Consider the following 18,337-nt stretch of genomic DNA (forward strand, 5'->3'; position numbering starts at 1 on the left):
TTGCAGGGGTAAGGCTAAGAGAATAATCAAAGACTCTAGTCACCCAAACAACTGCCTCTTTGAACTGCTGTGGTCAGGCAAGCGATACCGGAGTCTCATGGCCAGTGTGGTGTTATCATAGTTTAGACCATCTATGTGGGCCGGGTCTATGGGTATGACGAACAGGAAGTAAGGTGAGTGCCCGGCCAATAGGAATGGGGCTGGGGACTATGTATAGGAGGGGAGTTCAAGGTAACGAGAGAGTTAACTTATGTGATTGCGATGGTAAATAAATGACCAGATCAGTTCACAGTTGTGGTCTCACGTTATTCCAAGAATACGCGACATGGTGTCAGAAGTGCTGTGAAACAGATCAAACGGTCTACCTCGGAGGTGGAATGAAGAGGCTTCATGAGTGACAAGGAGGAGAAAGAGCAGCCAAGTAGAAGCGGAGGTAGCATCATGGCTAACGTACCTGCGGCTACTTTCAACATCCAACCGCCTGAGCCCTTTGATTTCTCCAAGCCGCTCGAGTGGACTAAATGGATCAGGAGATTCGAGAGGTTCCGTCAGGCAAGCAATTTAACTGCAAGCTCAGAAGAAAATCAGGTAAACACGTTGATTTACTGTATGGGAGATGAAGCTGATGATGTTTTGAGAGGCTTGAATCTCAGTGCTACAGACCAGCTGGAATACGGTAAAGTGCGAGATGGCTTTCAGTCTTTCTTTGTTGTGAAAAAGAACATTGTGTATGAACGTGCATGTTTTAACATGCGCAAGCAGGAAGCAAACGAGACTGTGGATGCATTTATTACTTCCCTGTATGGATTAGCAGAGCACTGCAATTATGGGACGTTGCATGATGAGCTAATTAGGGACAGGATCGTAGTGGGACTGGCTAACACACATCTCTCAGAACGCATGCAGATGGAGAAAAATCTAGACCTGGAAAAAGCCATTAACATGGCTAGACAATCAGAAGAGATTAAAAAACAGCAACACACACTGAGGAGCGATGCCAGTTGTGTAAGACTCATGGATAGTGTTAGCTCTATGGAGTGTTTAAAGGCAGGCAGCAGTATGACAAGCCTAGTTTCACCAAAAATAAGAGTTATGGAGCACACAGCAGCCAGAGTAAAAATCAAAACAGCTCACAGTGTTACAAATGTGGGGGCGGGCCTCATCCTAAACACGAGTGCCCTGCAAATGAGGTCAGGTGCCATTCCTGTGGGAAAATGGGTCACTACCAGCGTGTGTGCCGTGCTGGTAAGGCTGTGCATGGTATTGAGGAAGAAGAGAAAAGGGGCTATTTTCTTGGCTCTGTGACATCTGAGCAAGAGGCATGGACTGCTGAGATAGGCATAATGGGGAAAAACATCGTTTTCAAATTGGACACCGGAGCGGATGTTACGGCTGTGTCACAGACAATGTTTAACAGTATATTTTCCCATGCACAACAGCCTCTTCTCCAGAGAGCAGAGAGACCCTTATTGGGTCCAGGACGGGTTCCGTTGGATGTGTCGGGTTTCGCCAGACTGCAGCTGAGAAAGGGAGCCAAACATACCACGGAGAAAGTCTATGTGGTCAAAAATCTGAGTATGCCATTGCTCGGGTTTCCAGCCATAGTAGCCCTGGGCCTGCTCATCCGTGTCAACAGTGTGGACAAGGGGACCCTCAAGACGAGCTACCCAAAGCTATGCAGTGGGCTGGGTATGGTACGTAGATCATATCACATTAAGCTTACACCCAATGCTGTGCCGATTTCCTTGAAAACCCCCAGGAGAATTCCACTGCCGTTGGTGGGGAAGGTCAAGGAAGAGCTCCAACGCATGGAAAGGCTGGGTGTTATCAGCCGCGTGAAGGAGCCGACCGCCTGGTGCGCCGGCATGGTGGTCGTACCCAAGAAAGAGACAGAGAAGGTGCGTTTATGTGTGGACTTGACAGGCTTGAATGAGTATGTGTGCCGTGAAAAGTACATTTTACCGTCAGTAGAGCAGAATCTCGGGACACTTGCGGGAGCGAAGATATTCAGCAAATTGGATGCCAACATGGGGTTCTGGCAGATTCCACTCACGAAGGAATCAGCCAAGTACACCACGTTCATTACACCCTTTGGCCGATTCCACTTTAACCGTCTTCCATTTGGAATCGCCTCAGCACCTGAACACTTCCAGTGCATGATGGTGGAGGTCATAGAGGGGCTAGAAGGGGTGGTCTGCCACATTGATGATCTATTAGTGTGGGGGCGGGACCAGGAAGAGCATGATGCTCGACTCCATGCTGTGCTACAAAGAGTGGAAAAAGCTGGCCTCACCCTGAATGTGGACAAATGTGAGTTCTCCAAGAGTGAAATGCTTTTCCTGGGTCACATTATCACATCGGAGGGCATCCGCCCTGACCCAAGGAAGACAGAGGCCATCACAGAGTTGGCGGAGCCTACGAACGTTACTGAATTGAGGAGTTTTCTCGGCATGGTCAATCAGCTGGGAAAGTTCATCCCTCAGCTGGCCGAGACTGATAAGCCGCTTCGTGACCTCCTCTCAAAGAGAAATTGTTGGGTCTGGGACGTGGACCAGGCTATGGCGTTTGAAGCGCTGAAGAAGGCACTGTGTTCTGCTCCTGTGCTGGCTATGTATGACCCGAACAGAGACACTAAAGTGTCAGCTGATGCATCGTCATATGGATTGGGAGGCGTTCTTCTCCAGAGAGAGGAGGAGGGATGGAAGCCTGTGGCGTATGCATCACGCTCGCTCAATCCAACTGAGCAGCGTTACGCGCAGGTAGAGAAGGAGGCGCTAGCCCTCACATGGGCCTGTGAAAGGTTCCGAGATTACCTCATAGGGAAACATTTCTGCCTGGAGACCGACCACAAACCCCTACTCAGTCTACTTGGAGCCCAAGCACTGGATCTGCTGCCGCCAAGAATCCAGCGCTTCAGAATGAGGCTCATGCGCTACTCATACTCCATTGTGCATGTACCAGGAAAGTCACTTTGGACAGCAGACATGCTGTCGCGTGCACCTGTGGAGTCACACATGTCTGCAGGAGATAAAGAGCTGATGGAGAGCACCAACATATACGTGGACTTTGTTCTCGAGAGTCTACCTGTCAGTGCCTCATACATGGAAAACCTGAAAGAACAGCTGAAAGCTGACAGTGTTTGCTCACGTATTATAACACTGTGCACAGAAGGATGGCCAGCGCATGTAAAAGAGGAACCGCTGTTGAAAAACTACTGGCCAGAGCGAGATACACTCACAGTGGAGAATGGATTACTGTTGAGAGGAGCACGGCTTGTAATACCAGCAACAATGCAAAATGATGTGCTGGCCAAAATTCATGAGGGACACCAAGGCGTGGTGAAATGTAAAGCGCGCGCTCATCAGTCCGTGTGGTGGCCAGGACTCGGGCAGCAGATAAATAACATGGTACTCAACTGCAGGACATGCATACAAGAGCGCCATAACCACAGAGAGCCACTCATGGTGTCTGAACGCCCTGAAAGACCATGGCAGAAGTTGGGGGCAGATCTGTTTGTCTTGGGAAGCAAGACATACCTGCTCGTTGTCGACTATTTCTCCAGGTATGTTGAGATTGCACTATTATCTCACACCAGGTCCACCAACATCATCGTTCACCTCAGCTCAATCTTCGCCCGCCATGGCATTCCAGAGGTCCTGATGTCAGATAATGGGCCACAGTTTTCTGGACAGGCCTTCGCATCCTTTGCAGCTACATATGGATTCAGGCATGTCACCAGCAGCCCGAGGTTTCCTCAAAGTAATGGCGAAGCGGAACGCGCAGTCCAGACAGTGAAGAATCTACTGAAAAAGGCTGGAGATCCTTATCTGGCTCTACTCGCCTACAGAGCCACACCTCTCCAGAGTGGTTACAGCCCGGCTCAACTTCTCATGGGCCGACGTCTCCGCACCACTGTGCCGACCATTCCCTCCCAGCTGGTTCCTGCGCTGCCGGACTGCAGTGCGTTCGCTCGGAAGGAGGAGAAGAGAGGTGTGGCGGATGCTGAAATTTACAACAGACATCACCGTGCCAAAGCTCTCAGTGACTTGTCACCAGGAGAACAAGTATGGGTCACTGGCACTGAAGAGTCTGGGACAGTGCTCCAGAAGCACTCCACTCCAAGGTCATACTTGGTGGATCTACCTCAGGGGGTGGTGAGATGCAACCGCCTGCACCTGATACCTCTTCAGACATCTGAGCAGGACAGAGGTTCCCCACTACAGCACCAAACGCCAGAGCCAACTCTTGAGCAGGCTGAGCCAACGCCTGAGCAGGCTCCCATGTCACCGGGTGTGGTATCCCAAGCCGCACCTAAAGGGACTCTCACTCTCAAAACCCGGTCTGGGAGAACTGTAGTGAAACCTAATAGGCTTGACCTGTGAACTGGGGGGGGGGAAGGGGATCTGAAATTGTTAAAAAATAAATAAAAATAAAAATAAAAAAGGGCACAAATGTATAAGACAAATTAAATGTTATGTAAATATGGTATGTAGAATGTAAATGGTATAGTCTAGTATAAGGCACTATGAATAATGTTTGTGTTAACAGGGTTAAACAGGGACAGACCTTTCTACACAAGAGGCAGAATAATCCTCTAAGGTTTTGATGAGACAAAGGCAGTCTACCCTTTTGTTCTCGAGAAAGGGGAGATGTGGTGTTATCATAGTTTAGACCATCTATGTGGGCCGGGTCTATGGGTATGACGAACAGGAAGTAAGGTGAGTGCCCGGCCAATAGGAATGGGGCTGGGGACTATGTATAGGAGGGGAGTTCAAGGTAACGAGAGAGTTAACTTACGTGATTGCGATGGTAAATAAATGACCAGATCAGTTCACAGTTGTGGTCTCACGTTATTCCAAGAATACGCGACAGCCAGTACAGAGACTCAGAAGGAGCTTCTATCCCCAGGCCATCAGGATGCTCAACACACTCACTTTAAATAAACAACTCACTGTAGCACCCACTTTACTCACTTTAGACACTTTATATGTATTGGTAAAGAGATTTGCACTACAATTCATACCTCATTGCACCTTACCCTAAGTTGTACCTCATCCCATTGCTGCATTGTACTGTATACTGTATTGTAACTCTGTTACAAATTTTTCTACTCTGTATTGTATATTGTATATATGTATATTGACTGAACACTTTTGTTTACACTTTGTTTACGTACTTGACTTTCTATTTTATACTTTATCTATTTTTATCTAGCACACTCTCAGGAGCATAACAGAAAAAAGCATTTCATATAAAAGTATTCTGTATTTTTGTATGACAAACTAATAAAGAAACTTGAAACTTGTAAACAGCACGAGGGAGAGAGAGAGATATGGGAAGATAACCAGAGACAGGTAGTGATGACAGGAGGTGACTGGGGTTCACAGTGTTGACTCTGTCACCTCCTCTCCTGTGGATCATTATGATCAATGGGTCTCGCACACAGACGGCACTTCTTCACATTGTCAACAACCATTACTCACCATTACAACCATTACCGGTGATGACGTCAGTGTGAGAGAGACGCTTCTGCTGTTCTCCCCAAACCCCACAGAGAAAATGTTAGTTTAAACACTACTTATAGTCAACAAAGTTTTAATTCATGGTAGAGTTGAAGTAACCCTAATAATGTCAACCAACGAGAAAAAGAAGAAGAAAGGACAAGGACGCGCCGCAATTGAAACTCGCTCAGCGACAAACAGGACGAGCCGCACCATGAAGACGCCGAAGTTGAACTTGAACCTGGTCGCGGCGAGGCAAGTCAATGGGAAAATATCGCTGCCTGTGTGGTTCGCGATGTGACTGAAAAGATAAGTGCCCTGATGGACCTAAAGCTTACTGCCCTGACTGCAACACTGGAGGGCTTTAATAGCCGACTGTCAGACAATACCAAACGCATTACAGAGGCGGAATCCCGCATCTCAGCGGCCGAGGACAACACATCAACAATAGAAAACAGACTGAAAAAGCTGGAAAAAACAGTGACGACTCTGCAACAGCGGGCGGAAGATGCCGACAATCAAAGCCGACGTGAAAGCGTTTGTAGTATGGGTTTGAAAGAGGGGACAGAGGGCACACAACCTGTTAAATTCTTCGAGACCTGGCTTCCAACTCTGCTTAATATCGATACAGAAAAAGGCAGTGTGAAGATTGACAGGTGTCGCAGGGCTGCAGGAGACATCCAGCCTGATAAAACCAGACCTGTGGTCATAAAATTTCAAACTATGCGAGATGCACAACGAATTACGACCGCAGCACGGGCGAAAGGCATGCTGAACTACGAGGGCAATAAACTTCTGATCAGACCGGACATCTCCTATCAGACCAGGATGGAAAGACGTAAATACAACGCTGTGTGCGACCAGCTCATCAAAAAAGGGATACGATTTAAAATGCGCTTCCCTTCGAGACTAACTATTACACACAACGGCGAGGACCACTCTTTCAAGACCCCACAAGAAGCGGAAGACTTTCTGAAAGGCGTGGATTAAAGAGGTACTGCCCACCCTACACATGGATCGGACTGATGGAATGCACTCATGCAGAACGGACTGAGGTCTCTCTCTCTCTCTCTCTCTCTCTCTCTCTCTCTCTCTCTCTCTCTCTCTCTCTCTCGTTTTGTTGCTTGTTTTTTTTTTTTTATTATTTTTTTACTTACACACTTCACATTATACTGGTATAGGTTATTATGTATTAAAAGACTAGTTTTTATTATTGAAATGTCCAGCTTTGATTTCAGACACACACATATTGGGGTTCCCCCCAACCCCCACAATGAGTTGGAATGGAGTAGTCTGGATAAAACTATATGGCAAGCATATCTATAACCTATGGAGTGCTACAGTAGTTTATGGTTATGATGATATATATTTTTTTATATATTCACCTTAATCTCCTGGGCTCTCCCCACCTTTCTTCTTTTTTTTCTCTTAACCTCATCTCATGTACCTACTGTACACCATCAACAAAAAACAAATACACCCACCACCTGCCAGGCCCCGCCCCTATAGAGGCGTACTATAAAGTACTAGGCGTGGTCCCCACTCACGAGTGGAGTGCGCCCTGACGCCTCCAGGGGGATCCAGCCCGGCCAACGTGTAGCAGAGGGCAATGCCCTCGCACAACCAATGGGACAGGCGCTGTTTCAATAGTGCCTTACCGGCACGAGAACCACCGTAACAGACAAAAAGCTGATCGGTAGCCCTGAGGCCCTGAGTACGGCTGAGGTAAATCCCCAAGCACGGACCGGACATGACAGGTGAAGGCCCGCCTCCAACTCACTAGCGTGAGGAGGTGGATGAAACGCCTGAACCACTATCCCTGGAGCGGAAGGAACTTTTAGGCACGAAGGCAGGATTAGGCCGCAGAGTGGCACCGCAATCGGAACGAAAGACAGAAAGAGAGCACAAAGCACACCCACGCGTTCAGCGGAGGTGACGGCCAGCAAGAACGCGGTCTTGAACGACAGCTGTTCCAACGGCGCTTGCTCAAGAGGCTCAAACGGGGCCAAGGACAACCAACCGAGGACCAATTGAAGATCCCAACTCGGAGCCAAAGAGCGTTTTACCGGCTTAATGCGTCGGGCGCCAAGCAGGAAATGCTCCACAAGAGGGTGGCTGAACAAAACATCACCCTCAAATTCCTCATGATAAGAGGATATAGCTGCTGCATATACCCTCACCGTCGACGCCGACAGTCTATCAAGGAGAGACTGGAGGTAACAAGGACAGCATCCAGGGGGCAGGACACCGGTCCCTGCCCCCCCCGCCTTACACCACTCTTGGAACATACGCCATCTGCCCGCGTAAGCGCGACAGTGGCGTACCCGTCCCAACAACTGACCTAACAGATGTATGGGGAAAGAATCCCAGGCGGCACGGCCTGCCTGGCTATGTCCGGACGTAATCCCCACCCGTCAGGATGAGGACCGCCCCGCGACAGTACACCTGTACCCACATTCACCCTGCCGGGGATGTGGGGAGCCCTCAGGGCGCGCAGATGGAGGACGCCCATAGCCAGCCGCCCGCCGCCCGGTGCAGACGGGGGGAGCGTACTCCTCCCTGTCTGTCGATATACGACACTGACGTCGTATTGTCCGTCCTGATCAACACCGTTTGAGGACCAGAATTACCGCTTTCAATACCAACACATTGAACGTAGTGCAGACCGGGCAGCATGGTTTGCCAGCTGCCCCCTACTGCGTTGGCCCGACGCGTCTCCAGCGAGGGAGGCGTCGGTGAAAAACGTGACGTGAGACAGCGCCGTACCCGTCCTAGGACGGAACCTCCCAAGCGTGTCGACAACACGCTCTGAGAGGGATGCCCATAGCACTCCAACCGTTGACTGGGAAGAGGAGTACTCTACTTCCAGTCTACAGCAAACCCCAGGCTGGTAGGGACCTGCCTGGTACAAGACCCGACGATCCACCTTGACCGCGAAGGACCAGAACGTCGTCAGGGCAGAATACACTTCGTAACCCCTGACGACGCAGAGGCCCCAGTGCGGCCTCCACGCACTTGGTGAAGATGCGGGGAGCCAGAGAAAACCGAAAGGGCAGACTCTGGTACTCATACGCTAACCCTGCAAAGGAAGCGTAGGTAAGCCCTAGGATGGAAGATCGGAGATGCGAATACGCATCCTACAGGTCTATGGAGGAGAACCAGACCCCCACCTGACAGTGTTCAACAGGTAGGAGACGATCCAAAAAATGCTGAACCTTCCCATGGGACAGGTCCAGCATGGGTCTGACACCCCCCCTCCCGATTTCTCAGGCACCAGAGAACACCGGGAGGAGAACGCCACGACGATGGCTTGCTTCGTCCACAGAGATTGGATCTCGTTGACCAGAGCTGTCACTGCTGGTGACCCTGACAATAGGGTCTGTACCAAACCCGAAAACAGGTGGGGTTGTGTAAACACAAGTCCCCGCCTCAGCGTTCTCTCCATCCACCTCGACATATGGTACTGCCGTAGTCATATGTGATGACACTCCCAACGCACCCGCCGCCATGTGGCGCAGGTCCGCCAGGAACTGTAGATAGTCGGCCCGGTCCCACCCGCTGTGCGTAGCCAACCCTGGACCTTGCGAGCAGAGCGTTCCGTGGAGTCGGGTCGGACTGACACTACCCACGAGGCAATCACACCCAAGGGGGGGGACCCCGACAGAAAGGGCCGGTTTGATACGGGGGAAGCTGACATCAATCTAGGTGACAAAAGCCCCCCCACTGAACACCCCTCCAGAACATGCTGAGGAGTTGTTCTGCAGCCGGACATGCAAGGCGTGAGGACCCCATGGGTTCCTACACACCGTAGCCCTGCAGTGATATTACTACCACCCAAATCACGCGCGCCTGCGAGACCACTGCCAATCTTTCAGGAGTGGGAGGCACCAACATGATACCTGGCCTGGCGAAGGCGAGGCCGGGGAAGCCCGCACTGTGTGCCTCAAAAGGTTTCGAGCCCCCCTGCTGACAAAACTTATAGTTGACAGACGTAACACCAGGCTCAACCAACACAGCTTATGGTGTGGGAGCCGCTTGACAGCACAACATTCTCACGGACAGACCCAGGCTCAGCCATCAACTGGGTGTCAGCCCCTGTCCCCATGAGAATCGAAAAGTGGGGCCGCCCGCGCTTCAACGAAGGCACGCGGCCCACAGCCAAAGGAAACAATCAGAGCCCCCTTTTTCCGCTGGTGTTGGGGGAGGGAGTGATCGGAGAGTGGGCTGCTTGCGGCAGGACAGCGACGGCTTGTTTTTCAAGCCGAGCCCATCCAACATGGCCGATCCCTTGGCCGCCAAGGCTGTCGGCCTTGTGGACACCTGTCGATTCAACGCCCAGGATACCTCTGGCGGGGGAAAACATGGCCGCCTGTCGAGGGCCTCGTCATCGCCGCTGACGAGGCCGTGCTCTCTCTTCTTCTGGCTGCGCGGTGTGAGGCGGTGTGGGGCCTAGGACAATACCGCCCGCGCTTTTTTTATATATTCACCTTAATCTCCTGGGCTCTCCCCACCTTTCTTCTTTTTTTTCTCTTAACCTCATCTCATGTACCTACTGTACACCATCAACAAAAAACAAATACACCCACCACCTGCCAGGCCCCGCCCCTATAGAGGCGTACTATAAAGTACTAGGCGTGGTCCCCACTCACGAGTGGAGTGCGCCCTGACGCCTCCAGGGGGATCCAGCCCGGCCAACGTGTAGCAGAGGGCAATGCCCTCGCACAACCAATGGGACAGGCGCTGTTTCAATAGTGCCTTACCGGCACGAGAACCACCGTAACAGACAAAAAGCTGATCGGTAGCCCTGAGGCCCTGAGTACGGCTGAGGTAAATCCCCAAGCACGGACCGGACATGACAGGTGAAGGCCCGCCTCCAAAATCCTCTGCGGAGAGGGGAACCCTGAGCGGTTATAGCTTGCGGCTAGGTCAAAGCTAATAACATCAACAACCTTGCGCGATGTGTCGACGTCGGCTGGCCCTCAAGGCCCCGCCACCAGACACCATTTTTTTGATAGAAAAAACAGCAATTCGAACACAGTTACTAATCGCTGCCAATTCCATACCGTGGCGGTACAGGCTTTAGCAGCCCACCAGACACTCGCCAGGCCGACCCACCTCATGGCGTCGGCCCGGGCGGGCACTGTTTCAATATGTCAAAAGCAAAGGACTGATGTTAACACGGAGCACCAGTGGTGGTTGCAAACAGCAACCTCCACTGTGGTGTGCACCATGAAGGGGTTGATGAATAAAAGAACTAACACCACGAAAATACTGTAGAATGAGCAAGCCCATGTACACAACGTTAAGGGGAGGCGGACCAGAGAGAACCAGTCCCGCATTCATTCATAATATTCACAACAGCACACCAGCCCTAGACCTTAGCCCATTTACCCATGAAGGTAAACAAAGCCCCCCCCGCACTACTCCCCCAATAGACACCGATTGACCGTCAGCATGACTGGTTGAGAGGAGAGAAAACTGTAGCATAGACAAACATTCTCGTAGCAGAGAGACAGACCAAAACAGTAGCCCACTATAGCATAGCGGTCAACGCTACTATGGACAGAAAACAGTCAGCTGAGCCACAAAACGGGCCGCCGCTAAGTCCCATCCTGCAGTAGTATAGCTCTACTGCCACCCGCCGAGCCTCAAGCATCGGCTTCCGGGTGGGAACACCGTTCAAACCCCGCCGGGGCACAGGATTAACGCTACCTGGCTAGGCTACCTAGCCACGGCACACCCTGTTGTCAACCCATTTACCCGTAAAAAGGGTCAAATAGGACTCAGCAAAACCCCCACATTAGCTACCGACTGACCTTCATTGATGAACCGGGCAAGAGGAGGGAAAAGCGGCAACATCCCACGGCGGAGACATTAGAACAGCGTAGCAGTAGTGTTAGCATTTAGCATTAGCATTTAGCGTTAGCATTAGTTGTTTAGCAGCACGCTTCCAGGATCGCTTGGAACCCGTCCACTGCAGTGAAACGTTCACCAAACCATCCCACCCCTGGCGCCGACACACAACATGGTTGTGTAACAAAAGAAACCAGCATTACTAACACTAGCATCAATGCCTGATGACACAGGGCTCACCTGTGTGCGAGCCGGCTCGATAGCCAACCTTGCACGCTGTTCCTCGATCTGCTGTCACAAGACGAGGAAACATCAGAATAGGCCCGACGTGTCGCTGAAACATGCCCCGAAGATTCCAGGGGTAAGCAAACCTCCGGTAAGCATTCAACATTACGCAATTTCTCTAATCTTTTCATAGCACTAGTTACATAGGGCGACTTGCGACCGCTATGATGGAAACGAAATAGAGGAAGAGTGAGTGGGGACCACGCCTAGTACTTTATAGTACGCCTCTATAGGGGCGGGGCCTGGCAGGTGGTGGGTGTATTTGTTTTTCGTTGATGGTGTACAGTAGGTACATGAGATGAGGTATATCTCGGTATGGCTTAAGAGCGGGACGCGATGGCCAAGTACGATAATATAACTATTGATTAGCTGGAAACGGAAATGCTGAAATAATAACGTGAATTATTCTAAAAGTTATAATTATTTTGTCTCATCTTGTTTTAAAGAGAGAGAATTCGTCATGGTTTTTGTAAAGTACATTGTTGTGTCCTCAGATGTAGTCAACGATTATGCATAAATAATTTAGTCACGTTAGTGTCACATGATCTACATTAACGTGACGTCACGTCTCGTTGTCGTCGGGGGGAAAAGCTTCGTTGACAACCATATTCATATTCAAGAAGTCATTCTTTTCGTTGACAAAATTAACACTGATGTCTATAGGGCTGACCCAGATTAGTCAAATCGTCGACTAATCAATCGTAAGGAGCCGTAGTCGACTGCCAACCTCTTAGTCAAATGCAAAAAAAGAAGAACGAAAATTGATTGATTGATGGCCGTGTAACTATCATCCCACTAATGACAACATGGTCAATAATATGGCAGCCATCTTATAATCAAGATGTTAAGGGAATGACCATGATGCACTGGGAAAGGTTCTCCCTGTCCACTCAGGCTGTGCAGCTGCTGGGTATTATCTGACATAGAGAGAGGGACGCTTTCGTTGAAGCTGAATCAGCCAAGAGAGCACAAGTCAGAAAGAGCTGTTACAGGGCAGAGAGAACAATACACACGCACACACATACATTAAGGCAGACAGCCAGCAGCCAGTGTCCAGTAGGCAGTAATAGAAGGCTGAAAGGTCAGATTCTGATGGTTCCATCCATCAGAGAGAGAGAGAGAGAGAATTTCACGGAGGTGGATGGACAAGAAGTGTACCTGATTACATGTAAAGGAGATGACAGTAATCCGATTACATACACACTTGACATTTTCGAAGTAACCTTCTCAGCCATCCGTGAATACCAATAGACAGAATATAGGGTGGGCGGAGAGAGATAGGCAGAGGGAGAGAGAGATAGGCAGACAGACGGAGAGATGAGCAGAGAGAGAGAGATAGGTAGGCAGGCAGCCAGATAGACAGACAGACAGAAAGAAAGAAAGGCGTGAGATATGGACAGACAGAAAAGCATGAATACAAAGAGATACACAGCCAGTGTCAGTAATAGTGGGTTACAAGGTCAGTCTCACTGATGGCTCCATCCATCTAACATGGCTGCCATGTGAGCCGGGGGCTGAGGTCACACACACACACACACACACACACACACACACACGGACAGGACAGGGTTTGTACATCAACATACATCATAGTTCACTGATTCTTGAGAGTCAGGACAAAACATGTCCTACATAGAAAAGTCTAATTTATATAAAAAATAAAGAAATTCATAATGATTGACATACTCACAAAGTTAAATCTAAAGGTATTGTGTATACTGATGTTATGTTTAGCACATATTTGTTTTTGGGGGGATATTTGTTTAAATGTATAATCTGTGGTTAGAAGCTCCCATGTTAATTTTCTTGTCCTCAGCAAGGGTCACATTATTGACCAGCCTAAAAAAGCTTGAAAAACCTCTCCACTTGTGAAAACATACATATCAAATCAAGGATAAGGGGTTATAAATGTAGGGGCGGCTACTAGGGATGGGAATTGATAGGATTTTATCGATACGATTCCATTATCGATTCTGCTTATCGATTCGATTCTTTATCGATTCCCTTATCGATACCTGATCAATTTATAATTTAAATAAATAAATTGGAAATGCAACAGAACTACATTTAGTCATTTAGCTGACGCTTTTATCCAAAGCGACTTACAAGTTCTGTACGACAAGCCATCAGGAAGGGCACAACTCTATCAGCTGAGCAACAATGTTCATCAAAGTGTTGAGTGCTACAGTGTAGGTTAGTTTATTAGGACAAGTGCATGACAGTACGGTTAGTTAGGGTTAGATATATTTTTTTTTATTCAGATAATGGTTGAAGAAGTGCGTCTTTAGTCGACGGCGAAAGATTGGACGTGATTCGGCTGTCCTAACTGGGGTGGGTAGTTCATTCCACCATTGTGGGGCAAGGACTGAGAATAGGCGACTTCTCTTTGATGACCCTCCCGGAGCTCGGATAGGAGTAGGTCTGAGGCGGCCAGAAGATGCAGAGCGTCGGGGTCTAAGCTGGTTAGAATAACAACATGCAACTTGACATTTCTGATTGTCATTTATTGTTGAGCCCCCATGTCAGAAAAATACAAAAACTGTAAAAAATAAAACATTAACTATAGCCTACACTTAAATAAAATAATGTATTTGAGATTCTCTTAAAATGTATTTATTTTTTTATTATTATTATTATTATTATTACGAATTTAATCTATTGAATAACAGGTTGTTATTCCTCTGACTTCTGTCTCTCACTCACACTCTCTCTCACACACACACACACACACACACACGCACACACACACACACACACACACACACACACACACACACACACAGAGAGAGAGAGAGCTCCCTCCCCGGGCCCCTGTCCTTTAAAGTATTGGCTTGTGTTGCTACACGGACACATTTGTATGTTGCACCACTCTTCCTGGCTTACAGAGACTAGTAAACAAGCACTCACGTCTCTCATTATATGTGAACTAAAGAGTACAAGGTTTACACAACAGCCCCCACCTGCTGTTTTATTGTATTTGTACCTGTACTATCCGCTGTCAGCTGTTTATCTCTCTTTGTGAGCTTGATTAAATAGCGTTAGCTCACGTTAGCTCCGCGGCTAATTTTAGCTCACCCTGATCTAAATCAATGACTAGATTCTAAAGCATTCAAGTAGTTTTCACTGCACATAGAAGTAGCCAAACAGCGGGAGCATTTCGGGAGCATATTACCAAAACCCAGGCAATTTCGAGCCCTTAAGGAATCAAATAGAGTCTGCCATGGCTACATGCTAACGTAACGTTATTGCGCAACTGTAGGCAGCGATAAGGGAATCGAAAGTCACAGGAGCCACACGGTTCCAGGCATCGGCCAATTAGGAACCTTCGATTCCCATCCCTAGCGGCTACGTGGCGTATTGGGCAAGGCGCTGGCCACGAAATCTGGAGACGCTGGGCTTGCCTGTTCGAGCCCAGCGCTCCACATTTGCTTTCAGTTTAGCTGGTCGTCCATACTAATACACATTGGCCGTATTAGGGGGTGGGAAACTGATGGGTGGGGATCGGGCGTTGTGGACAGCGACTCCTACAGGTCGGTTGGTGCGCCTGCGCAGTAGAATCAGGAAGTGTCGGGGGCAGCGTGAGCCTCCCACACGTTACTCCTCGCCACTGAGAGTTCGAGCTGCGCAGGTGAAAAGATGCGACTGCTGTTACCTCAAGTACCGGAGGGGACTTGTGCTATGTATGACTTAGTCCACATTGCAGCCGGCTTTTGGGAGGCAAGAAACAGCGTTCGTGACAGGGGAGGGTTGAATTGGATGATACGAAATTGGGATGGGAGAAAATATAGAAAATGGGAGAAAAAGTGGATAAAAAAAAAATTATAAATGTATAAAACAATGCGATAGGCAATTGGGCGCTGAGAGGCCAATCAGGGCGCGCAAACCGAACGCGGAAGGACAACTGCCAATCAGGGCACGCAAACCGAACGCGGAAGGACAACTGCCTTGGGTAAAGTATTCACGCTTCCCTGCCTGTGGTGAATGCAACACTACCACACATGGTCTGGTAAGTTTTACACTTTGATATTTTAGACAAACAATGTCAAAATTCCTATGGTCACAGCTGGAACATGTCAACACTGTCTCTCCGTTATTATACTTTTAAAAAACAATAGTGGATTGAATTCAAGTGTTTCAGTGAGATTATTAAAACAGCTAGCAACTGCCAAAAAACTAGCTAGCTGCAGTGCACAATACAGGTTTGGAGGGAAAATGTGTGCCCTTTTGTCAACTCCGTCAGATTTTGTGTCTGACGGAGTTGACGTGTAAGCTGACGGAGTTGACAAATCCATCAATAACCTCATTTGCTATTATTATACTATTGTTGAACATGAAAAAGGATTTAAATGTTATTTCAGAGTTTTATCTGCACAGAAGTGTACATATAATAGCATGCATTACAATTCACTCCTGACTTTTAGAGCATGGACAGTCTGTGGTCTGCTTATTGAATAATTGTCTTATTTCCCCAGCACATGTGTTAACACAATGGTGGCCAAGCACGGAGTTCTCCGTGTTTCAATTCCACCCGTTGTGGACAGGTTGTTGCTTTTATTCCATTTTAATAACCTATTCAAGGTCGCCGAGCGGCACTGCAGATTTACCCTACTCTTTGAATTCAAGAAGGTGCAATACCGGCCAGATCCTCTTAGGGGCGCTATCGCGATAATGCAGTGTGCACTGTGGTTGAAGGGAGCATTCTTTTTTTGGATTTTTTTTTTGAGTTTCCAATAGCTGGATTCTGGATGTGTAGCCTGTACCTTGGATTACGTTTTGCATCGCAGATTTCACCATGCAATAAGGGGATTTATCATCAGCCAATGGACATATCGATCTACCAGATGGCGATCGATAACGGGAAAATGCTCGGGGGGATCCCACCGGACCACGGTAAGATCTTTTTCACGTAAAGTACAGCCCAATCGGGCATTATTATGATACTCAACCAGGCGTTCGGCCTATGAGGCTAATGAGGCTAACGCGTTTATTGGTAATCAATAATCAGAAACAACGTCCCCCGCACCCCCCCCCCCCCCTTTCATGCATACATGCTTTGGGATCGTGCCGATCATATGCCTGTTTGAGTTATTTCTGTAGCATCTGTAAAACGGAAATGCCATTGGATATAACGTTAGCAGCTATTAGCCCTATATCTAGCCTTCCAGAAAATATACTAGACCAAATCCCGTATAGCGCTTATATTCACGGCGCTATAAAATGAGAACCTATTGATGATTTTTTTTTTCTTTAAGCCATTTTGAAGGGACGGTGTATGGACTCAATTGACAATGAGAATGGACAGATAGCAATACTATAAAGTATAGATTTAGCTCTACAAACAGCCCCACGTCTGTTTACATTCCCCGGTCCTCTTGAGATTAATTAGACTCATCCCAGTGGCCGCGAAAGTGTTAACCAGGTTGCTTGCCACAGAAGTAAAATAGTAATTTAAGCATTCTGCCACTTCCACCTTATCAGATATGGTAGAACCTTTTATATCCAGGCTAAAGCTGCTGGGTTTTGTTAATATTTTTTTGCTGTAACCCAACTCTTTCAGGGATTTCCACAGCTTGCGTGAATAATTTTTATGTTCTACTAGCTTTTCACACATAAAGGATTTCTTAGCAAGTTTTATTGTCCTGTTCACTTCATTTATATATTTTTTAAACTCATTAAAAGTTGTCTCATCCCTAGTTTTCTTAAAATGAATAAAACTTAAATTCCTTAACTTAATCAACTTTAAAATCTCATCAGTTACCGGGCGGCTAAGTGGCGCAGTGGGCAAGGCGCTCGCCACTAACACAGGAGATGCTGGGTTCGAGCCCAGCTCTCGGCGTTGCTACCAGCTTGGCTGGTCGTTCATACTAACACAATTGGCTGTGTTAGGGGTAGGGATGGGTATCGTTAGGATTTTATCGATACTACTACTCTTATCGATACTGCTTAACACTTTGATCGCCGGGGTTAAATTCATAATTTACCATCCCTCGCCAGCCCTATTTAACATGGAGAAGTTCCCCTTCTTTGCAGGGCTATAACTTTTAAAATTGTATTGCTAAATTGACATTACTATGGCCCATTCAACGTCCTATATCTATTGTTCAGGGTGTAGCAACGTTATACTTTTTCATTCACATATTCATACTAAAATACGGTCTAAAGTATAAGTATGTTTTTATCGTTTTCTGCAGCTTTCTCCAGAACTTGATTTATAGCCCTAAATGCATTATATTGATGATCAAATACAGTTTGGTATTAATCTGTGCGAGATAAAAAATTTCAACTGTACGTGCTTCTAGGAGTTACTACGTATGATCTGATGTTGACCGGATGGGGGGGGGGGGGGGTCGTTTATAATTCCGTGAGCAACGTTATATCATTCATCTAGTGTGGGTGATATAATCATTAGAGCAGTTAGTATTGAAGACGTTAACAAATAACGCTGAAACTCACCGTAGCTTCCTCGTAGCGTTGGGAGATGAGCGTGGAACAGAATTTTTTCTATTATGGGATGTCGAAATATCCGATTTATTTCCAGGTTGTATAATAGTATATACGTCCAAATCATGTTGTTTATCGAGTTATTGGTAACGGATCACTATCCGTTGTGATCAGCTCGAGTCCTGGGACTATTAGCGAGTGATCGGACCGAATTGAAATGAGCACCAGCTTCCACTTCCTGTTTCTGCCCTGGGCGA

The sequence above is a fragment of the Notolepis coatsorum genome (assembly GCF_963971535.1).
Source record: "Notolepis coatsorum genome assembly, chromosome: 16".
NCBI classification, from domain to species: Eukaryota; Metazoa; Chordata; class Actinopteri; order Aulopiformes; family Paralepididae; genus Notolepis; species Notolepis coatsorum.